The sequence below is a fragment of the Melanaphis sacchari genome, unplaced genomic scaffold (genome assembly GCF_002803265.2).
Source record: "Melanaphis sacchari strain LSU unplaced genomic scaffold, SCAv2.0 Contig93_pilon_pilon, whole genome shotgun sequence".
NCBI classification, from domain to species: domain Eukaryota; kingdom Metazoa; phylum Arthropoda; class Insecta; order Hemiptera; family Aphididae; genus Melanaphis; species Melanaphis sacchari.
Genome location: NW_020271665.1, coordinates 586,532 through 604,098, shown reverse-complemented (window position 1 = coordinate 604,098; position 17,567 = coordinate 586,532). Strand labels below are relative to the sequence as shown.

Genomic DNA, 17,567 nt, shown 5'->3' with positions numbered 1-17,567 from the left:
GCGGCAACCCATGTCCCAGTAACACCCATGCTATCCCCTCCCGAAACACTCCATCCGCCGCCGAACTGCGCGCACTCAGTTCGCCGCTGTCTCTTGCGCTCACCCAAAAATTTGCGCGTATCCGTGTCCCATCGATTCCGTTTGTGGAAACATTCCAAAAACTATGAAGTGGATTCGAAGCCAAATAACCGATACATAATTTATAGCTGGATTCCGAAGGAAAGAAAAATAAAAATCGAAAAATGAAATATTTATTTTTATCGATAATCTTCACGGGTGTAGGACGGTAACATTGAAAAAATTAAAAATATCGTTTAATAACGTTAAACTACAACATATTCGTTGTGAATATATCATGAAACGGTATCGAATGGCTCAAATAAAATTGTTCTTCGAACAAATATATGCAGCTTTAAAACGTTAATATAAAGTTTCATTAAATACACAATTATGACTTAATGGTCGTTAGTACTTACGACGTTATCGATTTATCAAGAGTTTCATTATAGACTTTAAACTCTATAATATACCATGACGATAAACTCACTAGACTTCGCATATATATATGACCAATAGTAACATATACTTTCCATTAGTTGAAAAAAAATCACTCTAATACCGTGTGATATTAATTGTTTACAATGTTTTAAACCACAACATTTAACATTATTATTTTTTAATATATTTTATTATATTAAATACTATAAATAATCGTGATACACTTTAAAAAAAAAGTATTTATATAAATTTAAAAAAAAAAAAAGTAATAATATTTTAGAGTCTAAAATGTTAAACATAATTGCATAATTATTAGTTTTTGTTGTACAAATTACTCGAAGTTAAATTTATAGATCATAACAAAAAATAGGCTTAAAATAGTCAATTACATTCTAATACAGAATGTTAGTTTCTGACCTAAGCCAACTAATAATCAATACAATATAAAAAACTTAGTTTCATTAATATTTCATCGTAATCTATTATAGATGTCGTAAAGTAGCAGTTTTATATACGTAGCTTTTTTCGAGATAAAAATATACGTACCTACATAATAACTTTTAAATTAAATTTAAATCTAAAAAATAAGGATCGGTATACGCAAGCCAAATCTCATATAAGCCCTTAAAAATTAAACACAACGTTAAAGTATTTCGACTATTGCAACGTTGGATTTAATTGTATACTTATATTATTGTTAAAAACAATTCAAGATAATATTATGTATTCTTGAATAATATTAAACATTTTTTGAAGAACTTATGATGTATATAAATAATATAAATGCTGGCTGTGTATTTATCATGTATATTATATTATGTATATTGTATAATATATGTGTTATTGCAAGCATATAATAATTTGTTTTTATTATGATGGTACATAAATTTATTTTACACAAGTATGGAAAATGCATACATGATAAGATTATATAGCTTCGGGGTTTCTATTTTTGCATTTTCATATATTTAGCCAGCTTTTTAGTACCAAAATCTAAAATCTTTTCTCACATTTTACATATCGTGTTCGTATTCGTTGTACACAATATTTTATTTTTTTTTTTTTTTTTTATACACTACTTAAAAACATAATTGTCGATGTTATTTTATATAGCTAGATAATTTACTCTCTTCTTCTTAATAATATGAAATATTTAGAAGCAGTAGTTTTCGTAAGCTCACTAAAAAAATTATTTAAAAATTTTACAAAACGCGTATCATAACGTACTTTTTTTAACTATTTTTGCTCAAAATTCACTGCGTTGAAATTCGATTAATGTTTTTGTACTTAAATGTACACGACCCAACTCAACTCTTGTAAGAAACGATACCCACACAATTTTAAAAGTTTTTCATGTATGCCTATTATGCGTTATGTTATTACTAGATACGTTTACTAATGGAAATTAAATGTTTGTGTAAATGTAGGTGGTTAACAGATAAATTAAATTATGTGTTAATAACATAAATTTGAAGTTCACGTTTTAAGTTATTGCTGTAAAATACACCAAAGTCTCGTGCATATATCAAATTTATTTTAAATGTACTTTGACTAAGAGTAAAATAATAATTATTACTCCAGTACTGAGGTTTATATTATTGTATTAAATTAGAGAAATATTTGAGTTAAAAATTAAATCAATAATTAAATAAATATTAAGTACCGTGAAGATCATAGTTCCACTGGATGTAAATATCATAAAAATTAAAAAATTAACATTAAAATAAAATTTTAATTTTTCTTAAAATCAATTGTATTATTTTTCTATTTCATATACTAGTATTTTAATTTGCGGAAACTGCATTAATTTAATATAAATAATGGTAGTTTGATATTTATCCCTATTCTTAAATTGTTGTTGCATATTTTTTGTCGAATATAAAACACTTTGAAAATAATTGTTATAAAAATGAATTTCAAAGCCTTATCACTAAATAATTTTGTTATGTATATACATTTGTAAAAAAAACATAAAAAAGTTATTGTAAAAAAATAGCCATTTCAATGAGATTATATAAACAAAACACATGCTAATTTCAATAATATTTTGATTTCACTAATATTAACTATTGAATTTAAAAAAAATATATAAAAATACAGCAATCATCTATCATATGACATAAAACTATATAAATATTAAATATTGATTTAACCAATAGTAATTCTGAATTTCCTTATCAGCTGTAAAACGTATTATTCTAAAAAACTGGTTTGCTTTCAATTGGTTAAATTTCTTAAAATTATTATATATATAATGTTAATACAATTTGTGCTTATAAAACAATATAATTTAATATATTTGTATAAACAAAAATTCTTTAAAATATATATTGAAATTATGCATATACAAAATATAATATTTTTTATTAAAATAATATTGATTTTACTGCTCATGAGAGATTTTAGAAAAAAAATTAAATCTATTAAATTATTATTTAAAAGACACCTCTAGTAATATAGAGTGATTCATTTATTTTATATTTTTAAATAAAACAGTAAAAAAATAAACTCTTCTTTGCTTTAATAATGTAATAAAGTGATTTCAGTATTTATATTTTGGATTTTAATGATGTAATATATTTTTATTTAATAATTATTATTTTTATAAATTTACTAAAATATGCAATCATTACTCACGTATGTTTATTTAATTCATAGTTACTATATTTATGACTGCACGAGGTGAATTACTTTGATATGCATTCAATATTCATATCACATGAACTAAAATTCATAACATTGCTTCTAATACCATTTAATGGTAATATACTAATAACTAAATGGTTTTATTGTAAAAGATGAACTTTAAAACATTTCGTTGTTTGTTTATACCACATTATTATTTAGCGTTATATTAATAGAATAAAGTAATTTATATGTTAACATTTTAACAGTGTTTCTGATATAATTGTTACACATTACATTAGATTAAAATTGGTGGTTAAATGTACATACAATGGTATTAAATTTCAAACTTAAACCTTATCCTTTGTCCGTAAACTTTACATTAATCTATTGCTGTTGTGCCAAAAGATATTAAACAATGAATAAATAAGCAGATGTTTTTATCAGCTTCATATAAAAATTAAATTTATATATTTGGGAGTAATATTCAAAAATAAAAATTTATAGTAAATAACAGATTCAATATGAACGTATTAAAATATATATGCTTGAAAATATTTTAGTGACATCCATTGATTTATATGAACAAATTTGTTTTACATATTTCGATTATATACTTATACAATTTAAAATTGTATTAATGAATTTATTGAGGTTTGGGATTTCCGGTATCTTCGCCTCTAAATTTCTGATTGAAATCCTCATCAAACATTTGTACCTCGTTATCTCGTTTTTACAAGTTTGTGCCTCATACCGTCGTTTGTACATTGTACCTCAATAGTTTTTATAAACCGAAGATAACTTAAAAACTGTTGATGTACAAACTTGTACAAACCGAGCAAACGAGGTACAATGTTTGATGTGGGTTTCAATCAGAAATTTAAAGTACTAGGGACATAGACCTATGTAATTGAAAATTTAGTAGTATTTCTATAATTGATGTCATCAGTAATAATGCAAAGTTATATGTATATATATATATATATATATATATAACCATAAATAAGTGGTTTCACTAAAACAGAGATGTATTTCTTCAATAAGTACCTGATAATTAATGATGGTTATCAAACTGAAACTTACAAACAAAATTGTTGATTTGAAATGAAAAAAAAAAAAATAAACGTGCATTGACTTCAAACAAAAAAACTAAAAACAGATTAATAATAAGAAATTAAAAATATAAACGAGACCTATAATCTAATTATCGTTAACGCAATTATAATAACATTTAAGATATTTAAACAATGAATATGATAAAAAGTTGAATAAAATTCGAAAAACTAATAAAGGAATGAGAGGTTATGGAAAGATAATTCGGTTTATAAAGATTGTTGGAAATAAAAATAAAACCACCCCCCAATACATACGGTGGTGAATTAAAACTACACTAATCAAATAGACGACTTAATTCGCAAAGCATTACGCGGGTGTTATAATAACCTTAAAGCTTAATATATTTGACGTGTAAATAGTAGCCAACTACAGTCACGCTTAGAAGTCAAAACATATTCCTTTTTCCCAAAACGTTTTATAATTACTATTATTATATTATTACGATGCGTTCAGCGTATTATACGACTTTTAAACTAACCTGTGTAGAGCATGGATAAATATTGAATATTCAACAGAATGATAATGACTGAAATCCTTTGAATTATTAAAAACACCAAAAATGCCAACTCGGTAAAAACGTCGTGTTAAGTCTGCTCGTTCTATTATAATTTATTTATAAACTGTCAACGACACTTTTGGGGTAGTTCTGTGTTCGTAACGTGTACATTATATATATGATTTATATACAGACATGTGATGTTCGTTGACCATCGTCAAGGTCCATTTGCCATTCGTTAACATAAATACTTATAATTTCAATATGAAAGACGACCTAATGAAATTATAGTGTCCACGCTGGTCCCCTACCGGCCTTATAAATAATACAATTTCATTTGATAAAGTTAAATTATTCTCGGTAACATGTACAAATATAAGTAGCTAGCAAATTCGACGAAAAAGTTTATTCTGAAAATTGAAAAACTAGTTTCGGAGTACATATATCCCCGGGGATAATTACACCTTTTCTCAGATAAAATAAACCAATGCATGTATGACGAGATTTAACTTTACATGACCATATATTATATGTATCGCGTTTGTATACGAATAGGAAAAAACTCGTACATAATGTTAAATTAAGGTGAACCAAATTACTGGACTATAAACATTAACAATATTATAGTTTAATACACAACACTGCAACAAAAAATAATAATACTGGTAATTTTTACACATTTCAAACAATTCATGTTTGATTCAGCGAAAATACTCGTAGTATTTGGAAAAGCAAACAATCTATGGTTGAAACATTTATTGAATAGCAAATAAAAACAAGCTGAATAAAATTATTGCAGAAGATTGATCACTTACGACTTATAAATAATATCGCGTCCACGTAAAAATTATTCTATTTTTCATAGTTTTTTAGTGTTTTAATTGCCGTTAAATAATCGCATCATTAAAATATTATGTTCATGTTCATTATCAATTATTTACATTTATCGATTTTAAGTCAAAGTGGAAAAAATCAGAAGTGCATATGTTTTGAATAATTTTTCGAAAGTATAACGGAATTGTTAATTATAAATATTACTTAACTTTTAAATTGAACTACACATTTGTACGTTTTGAAAACTCACTCAGAGTTAAATCTATAATTTAGGCACTTATAATTATTTATGCATTAGAACAATTTTATTTTTTGATAAACAATTAATTAACCCCGATTATTTGTAAAATGGTTTGGATCACAAATCTCATGAGAGACTATTCATCAATAGTAATAATTTTATTATGAGTTATAACTAGGGTTTAATTGTAAATAATGCAAATTTCTGACAAAACAATCTGATTATTGATCAATTAATTTCAAGAAATTTTAATTTAATTAAACTAATTTTTATTGTTTTATATTTCATATTTTGTGATAAAGTCGTTGATTACTTTTTTTGTTTCATATATCATATAATTAAAAAACAATTAAATGTTTTATTTTTTTAATTGTATAGAAATAATTAATAAATAATAATATGAAACATAAACAGTTAATATTGCTGTGCATTTCGAGTACCACATGCTTTTTTTTTACTTTATTCCTCATATATATATATATATTACACATTTTATAGATGATTTAATCAATAATAATGTTATTATCAACGATATTATATACTATACACATTAACGTTTCGTCGATTATTGTAGTTATACTCGTAAATTATATTTTATTTATATATATAAATATGTATGAATGTATATGAATGCATATAGGTATGTATTTATGTTTCTAAACATTTTTCTACATACTTATACGTATTGTTATTTCAAATACCAAAATAAAAAAAGTTAACACGACTCTATATGGTTCAAGAATCACTGGTAGATTCATCTCTAGATTCGCCAGCTTCAATGAGTAGGAAAAAGAACCGAAGAGTCAGCTCCCCTTCTTCTATCGAATGTTAACGTCCTCCTATAGTTTCTATATTTTGATACCAATTACCAATAATAAAATTTAAAATTTTATCTTTAAATTTGGTTAAATTATTTATTTTTTTTTTTTATTTGAAAAAATTAAAATTTATAAGTATTTTATGTAACTTTTGATTTTACCTACTTTTTTATAATATAAACTTTCAAAAATCATTAACTTTCCTAGCTCAGCCTTAATAAAATCAACTAGAACCAATTAATAATTAATATATTATTCATACCTGATATTATAATTTTGTTTTTTTCAACTACCATTAAACGTAGCCGCATTGTCCCATTATAGAAAAAATGTTATGTACAAGAAATCCCATAGGTCATAATATACTACTGCGTAATATACTGAAAAAAACTCAAAACATACATTTTAGTAATAACATCTCAGTCATTGTATTTGAATAAAACGATCCGTCTCAAAGCAAATAAAACCGAATAAGTAAGACTGATCAATCACTGACAAAATTATTGATTCAGTGTGCAAAAATCAAAAGAGTTTGTATGAAAGACCTATTATAGGTAACAATGGATCACTACTGATATGAAAATAAAATACAAAATTGAAAGGTCTGATTTTATTAAATGATATACGCTTGACTAGAAAAATTCAAGGAATCCAATTTCGGTTGAAATTACTATAATAATGGGCTCCTTAGTTAGAAATGATAACGTCTATGTTAAGAAATTGGTTTTATCCTTTATTAATTTGCATAACTAAGTTATTAAATGAAAATTAGTTTTAAAGGTCCAATAATGAGTACCTTTTTGATAAATAATTTATGTTATTCGATTAAATGTTTACATTATTATAACGGTAACTTAAGAACAATTTTAGTTTTCAACGGAATCATATTAATAGTAATTATATCGTGAACATGAAATTTTTAATTGTGTTTAGTAAAATTTACTGGACTCAACATTTTGCTATTATAAAAACAAATTAGTGGCTAAATTAAATCAGTATTATTATTATGTTGTCGAAATATTACCACAAATTGCACGAAAAAACTTTTGTTGGAAATGTTGATATTATTATACTTAGTTCATATTATACTCAACATCTTTCTCAAAGGTTTGCTTGTTTGAGATTGGGCAAAAAAATATAATTACTCATGTTCCTGACGAACCATACATGATATGATAATATTGTATTACAATTATTATTAGTATTATTATTGTTAACGTCAAAATACGCAAAGCACCAAGTTGACTACATTTATATTGCGTTGAACATTTTCTTTATTAAAACCGTATTGTAATCGTTTTCAATCTGTTAAAACTTATAACCCTATTTAATTAGATTTATACGGACAGTGTTCATTTTTTATGCAAAACAAATTCTTGTAATTTCTTGGTCGAGGTGTCGCTTTACTGAACCGCGAAATCACTATTCACTACATATGAGTGCCTTTGGAATGGTTATTTATTATTTATTTTTTTAAGCTACAAAATAAATAAATTATAAAAAATACACAACGCAGATTTACATTGCGGAGCATAAAATGAATGAAAATTAATTCCCAGGGGGGGATATTATATTACTCGTAAAAAAACATATCAAATTATTATTGTAAAAGAATTATTTGTGAATAACACTCTATATAAGTAGTATGCTGGAAAAATAAATATTTCATTTACATTTACAGTAATGTTAAGATGCCGTTTATAAACTAAATTAAAAAAAAAATAAATAAAATGATGAAAAACGTCATTCATAATCGTAAAGGAACAGTGTAACGAAAAAAAAACTTCACTAAATAAAAACCATAAACAGTACTACATTATAATAAGCATGTATAATCAATAAGTTATACATGTAATAAATTATTGAGTTGAGATATTGTATGATATTAATCATATAATATCATACAAAATATAATAATATTTAGGTATACTAAATTGAATTGGTACATTCAAAAAATGTATATATTAACAATTGGGATTTATCCTCGTTGATAGTTTTATTACAGTACATTGTTTTCATATGATTTTGTTTTCAATTGTTTTTAGAACTGTTGATCTCATTTTTATTCATTGACATTTTACTACGGTTTAAAATCTAAATTTTAAATAACCAATATTATTATTAAATATCAATTACAAGCATCAATATAAAAACAATTTAGTTGTGAATAATAACTGGCTTAGTTGTCTTAAAATCCCGCAATGTTCTCTTTTAGGACTTATACTCGAATATATATCTATAATTTGGAACACATATACTTATCTTTTTATCTTGTATATGAGAGTGTTCAGAGGACGTTTTATTGCAATGCATTCTTTATTCTTAAGATATCAAAAATGGAATACCATGCATTTCCTATGACTATACATGGAGTAGGTATACTTTATATTCAAGTCTTAGGGACAATCTTTAATTTCTATTCCAATTCCTTTCGAAGTATATTTTTTCTCCTTCTTTAATAATTATTGACTGTAATTAGCCCCACAACCTATATTTAACTATCAGTTCAATTTTTAATTTATCTGTTTATTAAGACTCTCCAAAATGGAACCATATTTTTTTATTTAATCAAAACATCAAACATTCATCTATCTAGAAAATATATTGTTTCTTATTTTTTTTTTTTTTGCTATTTAAATTATGAAATAATATTGTTATTGTTGAATATTTTACATACTATTATTTACATATTGAAAGAAAATTGTAATTTCTTTAACAATGAGTAAATGGCAAATGCCTACATAATAAATAAATACAACAAAATCAAAATATTATTATTAATATTTTATTGCTGTACTGATTTTTCGATATCCTTGTGTTTTAATAAATTCTTCATTTTAACAACCCATTGTACAGTGAATAAAAAAAAAAAAAAATGTATCCCACAATAGTCCAGTGTGAAGTCAATGCCGTTAATCGAAGTTAGCAAACAATAATAATGTATTTATTTTGTTATTGTTTCAGAGACAAGGATGTATCCACGGTGAAGAACTGCCGTACATATTCGGTGCTCCCCTGGTAGGGGGATTGATGCATTTTCCGAAGAATTACACCAAGCCAGAAGTCTTGCTTTCCGAGGCTGCGGTTATTTACTGGAGCAATTTTGCGCGGACGGGGTAATATATATTTTATTAGCATAAAATAAGAATAAGAGGGTGGATAAAAAAAAAATCCTAGGTTCCGTAAACAGTGTTTCCAGCACTTTTTTATTTTTATTATTATTTTATCCAATCTCCGCTCCGATAAGTAGGTCATATTATATTGCACACGTTGATCTGCTTTCAGACAGTTTAATATTATTATTTACCAGCCGCCACTCTGATGGTTTATAGGTATTTTTCATTTATTTGCTGCTTTTTTTTTTATTGCCATCGGGACGTGCTCTATGCACCATGGCGCCTCAACACCACCGGCATAAACAGGATTCAATGACTTTATCAGACGATCCGAATAGAATGCGTTTTAAGACTAATTCCTTTTCTTTATTTTTATTTCAGACTTTTACGACTTATACGTACAATAATTATTATTATTACAGTAGTTTTTTTACGTATTGAAACAATTGAAATTACTAATTATACAAAAGTTGAGAATAGAAATAAATTTAAAAAAAAAATTATCAGTTAAGGTTTCAATAACTAATGAGTAATTAGTAATAGCCCGTGTAATCCATACACAAATAATTATATTTTCAGTGACATATTTATTTTTAATAATTTTATGTCACATTTTTACAGAAATTTAAAAAAGAAAAATAATTTGTTGTTCCACACAAAATCTAAAAAGTAGGTAGCTACTCTACTGTTCAATGTGCGTTAAGCATACTCCATTATCTAATCGCTGTAATATATATGTTAAATTTAATTCAATGATAAACCAATTCATACAAAACTAATTTAAGTCTATCAGCCTAATTTTTTGTATACATTTTTTGATGTATTTTTATTGTAATATTAATGTAGTTTATTATATATATATATATATATATATATGAATAGTACAGTAGGTTAAAATAATTTTTTCCAAATACATTACATTTGAAAACACTATCGTGTATAAAATATAAACTCATATTATTACATATTTTAAAAGTTTCAGATCCTCATGAAAAATATTTTATGGATTAAAATTATTTCAATACTTTCCTTTACTTAAATATCTAATTTTGGTCGAATCTAAACTTGAAATTAATATCTATGAAAAATGTATTTTTTAGATTTATAGGAGCGAAAATTTCAACAGTCTATAGTTACACGTTTATTAATCAAAATAAAATAATAAATTAATATCGATGTTAAAATATTTCAATTTTATTTTTCCCTACAATAATTAAGAAATATTCTGGAATTTTTTTTTTTTTTTTGACTCTCCAAAGTCCAATTAATTACATTCACTTACCTATCAATAACGATTTTGAAGTTGAAAATCAAAGCATTTTTTATAGTATAGTGTTTTCAGATAAAAATAAAAAAAAATCACGCCATTGTAAAATCAATGCATTTATCACTTCTCTCAAAACTAAATTAAAAATACAATTCTTTTTTAATAATTTATGATTGTTTGGATTTTCACTTCACTATATAAATTATGTATATGTATATTTAATAAGAAACCAGTTGGTTTTACTAATATTGTTATCTCTTTGTTTTGTAAACACTTATAACAGAAAATTATCAATAAGAATAATAAATAACTTTACAGAAAATATCGTAAAAAGAAAATACTAATTAACATATTTTATATTAACTATTAACAGTTGTTTTAACTTCGATAATTAATTTCAGAAAAAAATTAATTGTTTTTATTGATTGAAAAATTTTGAAATAATATTATGATCGAAAAGAAAATAGTTTTTCGTTTAAAATGTTACCGTATCAAAACGTTGTATAATAAATCTAAAATAGGATTATGCGGTCGTTGTTTTATACTAATTATTCATCAATGGTTGTCTTTAGTTGCGGAGTATTAACTGCAACCAATAAATATTTATGTTTTAAGCGATTATAATATACGGACTAAGGATTATTCATTTGGTAGGCCGGTGAATATACCACACTGAAAAAAAAAACCTTTATGATATGCTTTTGTGTAATTTTCAGTAATCCAAATGAGCCGCAGGACCAGGATATGTTGCACAAACAAGAACACGGTCGATTTAAGAATATTGAATGGACTGCGTACGAGACCGTACATAAAAAATATTTGAGTTTAGGTATAGTACAGTGATGTAATATATTATTTTTATTGTTTCATCATCGGTTGTCCATCGTACCAATTACAATGTATAATATTATTGTATTATATAATAATATTGTAGCGAGTAATGTGAGCAGAGTAAGTCACATTATATTTAATATTCAATAATTGGATATATTTTCAGATACGAAGCCCAAATTGAAAAGCCATTATCGAGCTCATAGGCTGTCATTTTGGTTAAATTTAGTTCCGGAGTTACACAAGCCCGGCGACGACGTACCTTATTATCATCACATGTTCCAATCCGATCTACGTGAAATGACATTTAAACCCGTAAGTTCTTCGCCAATATAATCTTATAAATACCATTGAAAGAATTACACTCATACAGTACAAGTTTACTATTCCATAAAAACGATTGTAAAAAATTATCGTTCAACGTATAAAAATCAGAAAAAAAAAACTTTCGATGTTTGTCGTTTAGTTCGTTCTTGCATATGATGCGATCCTTTATTAAAAAAAAAAAAAAAAATGATTTTTAAATTTAAATAGTTATATTATAATATATTATAACATTATCATTGGAATTCATTTATGTTGATTCAATCATTATTTTGAAGTTTTAAATTATGAAAAAAAAAAAATTTATTACATAATTTCATGTCTTTGTAAGTCAACATTTTTAAAAATGAAATTTATCGTCGTCATTTATTTTAAGTTTTGCAAAATTTCGCTCATATAAACTTTTAATAGTTATAATTTATTAAAACTCATTTGTGATTCAATTTTTATGTATAAAGTGTCTACTTCGAAAAAAAAACCATTTCGAGTTATGAAATTAATATACTTATATGTTTTCTTTCGAAAAAATCAAAACTGATAACGGTAAATAGTTATAAAAAATGTTGTTTGTAAAATTAATATTTTTAAAAAAAGTTAAACTTTTTTAAATAATGATTGTATAGACACTTTAATGGATCACATTGTAGATGTTTTTTATCCGTCTCCAGCATGGTTATCGCAAAAAAATAATCTTATAGGGAGTGTCATCTCTTCTGACGTTAAAGTAGCGGTTGTTAAGAACAGGATGAGAGTAACGCGTGTGACAAAAACTATAAACAATTATATTCCGATAAACTTTATTATTTTTTTTTTTTTTTGTAAGTGTGTGAGTTCAGCACTTATTCCTTTTGGTACGCTTGAAACAGTGTATTGATTAATCTGCCGAGTGGTGGGTGAAAACTCAACTCCTCGTCTTCTCCAATAAACGATTCCAAATCGAGCATTAGGAATTGTACTACCTTTGATATTTCGGTAGGTACACCTGGTAACTATGGAGAAATAATAATAAATTGATTTTGTTCGCAATGGTTTTTATAATTAATTTCATTAAATTATCTCCATGTTGGGTATACGTTTAAGTGACCATTTTTATAAAAATAAAAAACGGGACAAACAATTTTTTATTAATATGATAATTTTGTATTCTTTTCAATTACATTTAAGTTACAATTTATTAAAATAGTAAAATAATAACTATAATAAATTACTCTTTTTTAAAATTATTTTATGTTTTTTTAATACATTGATAATTTTTTTACAAACATTATTTAACAATATGGAAATAACGGTATTCAAACTATACCATCTTTTAAAAACACGGGATAAAAAGCGTCTCAATCAGAGTTTGTCGGGAGAACGGGACATGATTATCAAAAAAGGACAATCCCGTTTTAAACAGGACATGTATTCACCTTCATATACGTTCACAATCGCGTATAATACTAAAATATTACAGTTCAACGTTTACTTTTGGTGAGAACCCAATAATTATAAAACGTTTTAATTTGTGAAAACAAACATCTCACGATTAAAATATTTTAAAATCAACAATACACCTACCTATGCAGTTTTCGATGGAAAATTAATTGAAAAAAACGATTTAACGTTTACTAAATCACCGGTTTCAAAAGTTTTAAGATATTTGCGGCTTCTCTAATTTATTATTATGAATCTACCAAACGTTCCAGCTCGAACTATAAATAATAAGAGGTCCCACAGAAGGTTTATATACTTGTCGTAAATTATGTTTGTTTAGAAATGTTTGCAACGACTGAATGTGAAGTTAGTTTCGTAAGCTTCAATGGCATACATTCTTAGGGTTAAGTGAACTTACTTTTGTATAAAGACCCAGACGTATTTTACCGAATATACTAGTTAATAAACTAAATACCATATAAAATCATTAACATTCATAAATTGTCCAGATAGCAATTATTGTGTACCTGTGAATAAATTTCATTTCAAACTTCAATTATTAGTTTATTTTAATGAAAAATTGTGAATTCTATGAAAATATTATTATTAAAACGAATTCCTTTTGTTTTTAATAAGAACAACAGTATTTCATAAAACCAATTAGATATTTAAAAAAAAAAAATGTTTTAAAAACATAACAATTTATAATTATAATATACGAGTAGTTATATACAAAATTAAGTTAATTTATTTACTAGATTTAAACTACATTAAACCTTATTCGTTGTATTTTATTACATTGGCTTAATTAACAAATAATTTAAAAAAAAAAATAATATATTTTTAAAAACGGTTATTATTCCATTTTATGGATAAAATAAAATAAAACTTGGTTATTTGTAAATTTGTGATCTATATAAAATTAAATTGCAAGCTTAATGAGTTATAATTGATCTGTGAATGATATTAGTATGCAAATTAGATGTCAAATTATACAACAACCAATGACAATTAATAAGTCTGTTTTTAGTTGATTATTTTGTGTTTAAAATTGTATTAATAATTGAAAGCATTAAAATAATAATGATAATTTCGTATAGTCAAGACTGGAGGAGTTTGTTTAGATCTAATATTAGGCACAGTAAATATGAAATTAATTTTATTGATAAATAACTATAGAAGACATACAACTTATTAAATTTAAAACTTAATAATTAGATTACTATTGAATCATAAATTGAAAAAAAATAATTATGATTTACATTTATGGTATTACATCAATGATTAATTAATTAATTGTTATTTTTTTATTTCATATTATATTTGCATCATTAAGTTTGATTCGTTTAATAAATATTTCAACCTCGATAATATTGTCATAATATAATTTAACCAATATTTCAAAATAAAAAACATAAATGCATTTTGAAAATTTCAAATACACTTTAATCAAGTTTAATAACTGTAAAAATATTTAATGAATTTACATATTTTTTGAAATATTTTGACATTGAACAATTAATACAATTTATTGATAATGATAGGTATTAAAAATTATTTGGTTATTGAAACATTGTAAAAAGTATTTGGATTTTAAAATAAATATAATTTTATCCACGTATTATTCAAAAATTAAATTAATAAATATTTTATAAGTCTATTATTAACACAAAGTTTGGACATAATTTAAATACAATTTTAAATTTGTTAATATACTTTTTATTCGGTTTAATTTTCAATTTATTCATGTTTTCTATAAGCATTATTATAAAAATATTTTAAATTTAAACTCAAATATATAAACTTTATGTATAACAATATAAAGCACTTAAATAGTGTATTACGTACTTCTACAATGTGACTTTTATTATTTTTTGTATTCGTGTTTGTAACACTATTGGATCCATTTTTCTAGCATTTCATGAAATGTATGCTTCTGTTATACACATCAGCTATGATAACACAACCTGTTATATAAGCAATTTCGTTACCATTTCATCGTTGATGTGATATCTTTTTCTATAGTATAAAACTATAATATAAATAATAATATTATGTTATTTGTATTATATTGTTTATCCCGGATCTTATGACGATATAACTGATAATAGAAACTGAATGGCTAAAACAGTGGGGTATTTTACGTACAATCAACAATGTCAATCGTTTAATATGCAATAATAATGTATTATTTAAATATAATATTTTTTTAGCAAGAACAATTCGACTATTTGTCTAAAAATGGTTTGTTATGTATTTTTAAATTTACCTGACTTCGATTAAAATAAAATATTAAGTATGCATTATGGTAATAATCGTCATCTATTGTTGATCATAGGGCTCGGAAAGGACGACCAACAGACCGGCACCGGATGTGTACTACCGGGGTTCAGGTCAACCACCGGTCATAATGCAACAGCCTACGGTCGGCAACAAGACTTCTTCCGGAACATCTGATGGCGGAACGACCAATGGGACGAACGTGTTACAACCTCCACCAGTAGTGGTGGCATCTTCCTCGTCATCAGATCGCGGTGATAGCGATAATGATGGAGGCGGTGGCGGTAGTGGAGGCCGGCAGCTCAAAAATGGGCCAAATGGTGATAAAGACGACACCGAAGGAGGTGGTCGATCGTCGTCAGGAACCGACGGCCAGGAAGACTTAGGCGGCGGCAACGGTGGCGGGGCGTATCAAACGTTTCCACTGGCCTTGGCCGTAGCCATAGGCATCGGCTGTTCGCTGTTGTTCCTTAACATAATGATTTTCGCTGTGATCTACTGTAACAAGTCAGCTGGTTGGGGTGGGAGGCGGAGCAGCAACACCGGCAGCCGGCGGACTTCCGGCGCCGGAGGAGACGCCGAGAACTTGCAGCAGCAGCAAGACGACCGGATCAGGAAAATCAAAAAGCGTCCCGAGAACGGAGGCCCGATGACTAATCTGTGTTCTACAGGAGGTAAACGCCGCCTTTGTTGTTATTGTCAGACCATAATATAAAATATGTGAATGGTGTAATTTAATAAGCTATATTTAATGCGATAAAAATGAAATACACATAGCCTTACAAAATTTTCACTTTCATACTCAAAATTGAAGTTTTATTTTTTAATAAGAAAAAATGTTTGCAAATATTGAATTCAAAAATCCCGGAATGAGATTTATTTCATGATAGGATTGTATATGTGGCAATCATAAAAATACAATTTCAAATAAAAAACTTTAAACTCAATCTACACCTTATTTGTCAACCATATAATATAGCTTAGAAATAGAGTACCTAATCTATATTACGATAATTAAAATACATCTATTGATACATTCAAATTTAAGTACAAACTTAAAAAATATTTATCATAAAATTTGCAATACACTATAATGTGCAGATTTAAAAAAATGCACACACTTGCAGCGTGCAAATAATAAGGAATTAATAAACACAAAATATAAAATATACATACAATAAGACAATGATTAATAATGTGTCGCACCACAGAGTTTTATTATAATGGTCTTCGTGTTCATAAAAATTATTATTTATTTCTAAATAAAATATCGACCAACTAAATACGACTTTTGTTAATAATTTTCAAAACGAGTCACTAGCGCGTTACGAGTACTTCTTATACACTGCTACTATTCTTTACCATCGCACATTTAAATATTATCATGACGCCACTCTTTTATCCTTCCTATTTTCCGGCCCTCTTTGCCGTTGTTTCTTTCTACTCGTTTTGACTAATAAAACAATCTTGACCCAAACCGTTGTTTCTCTCTTCACTGAACATTATTTTATGCGTATATAATTTTCTTATTTATTGCGTATGTATTAAACCTTGCGTACTTAGAATTCTAGATGTGAATGCTCAAGCTCTTCTATCCCTTAAGTTGTCTAGATCCAACGATAAGGATGATACTAATATATTAACCCCGTAAATCATTTTTATATAATTACTAGTTATGTCAATATAGTGGAACGGACATTTGAGA

General features: G+C 25.8%; 1 pseudogene; it reads left to right on the top strand.

Annotated features, from left to right (window-relative positions):
- The window catches only part of LOC112603025, a 134,709-nt pseudogene that overhangs the window by 108,920 nt on the left and 8,222 nt on the right, over positions 1–17,567 (top strand).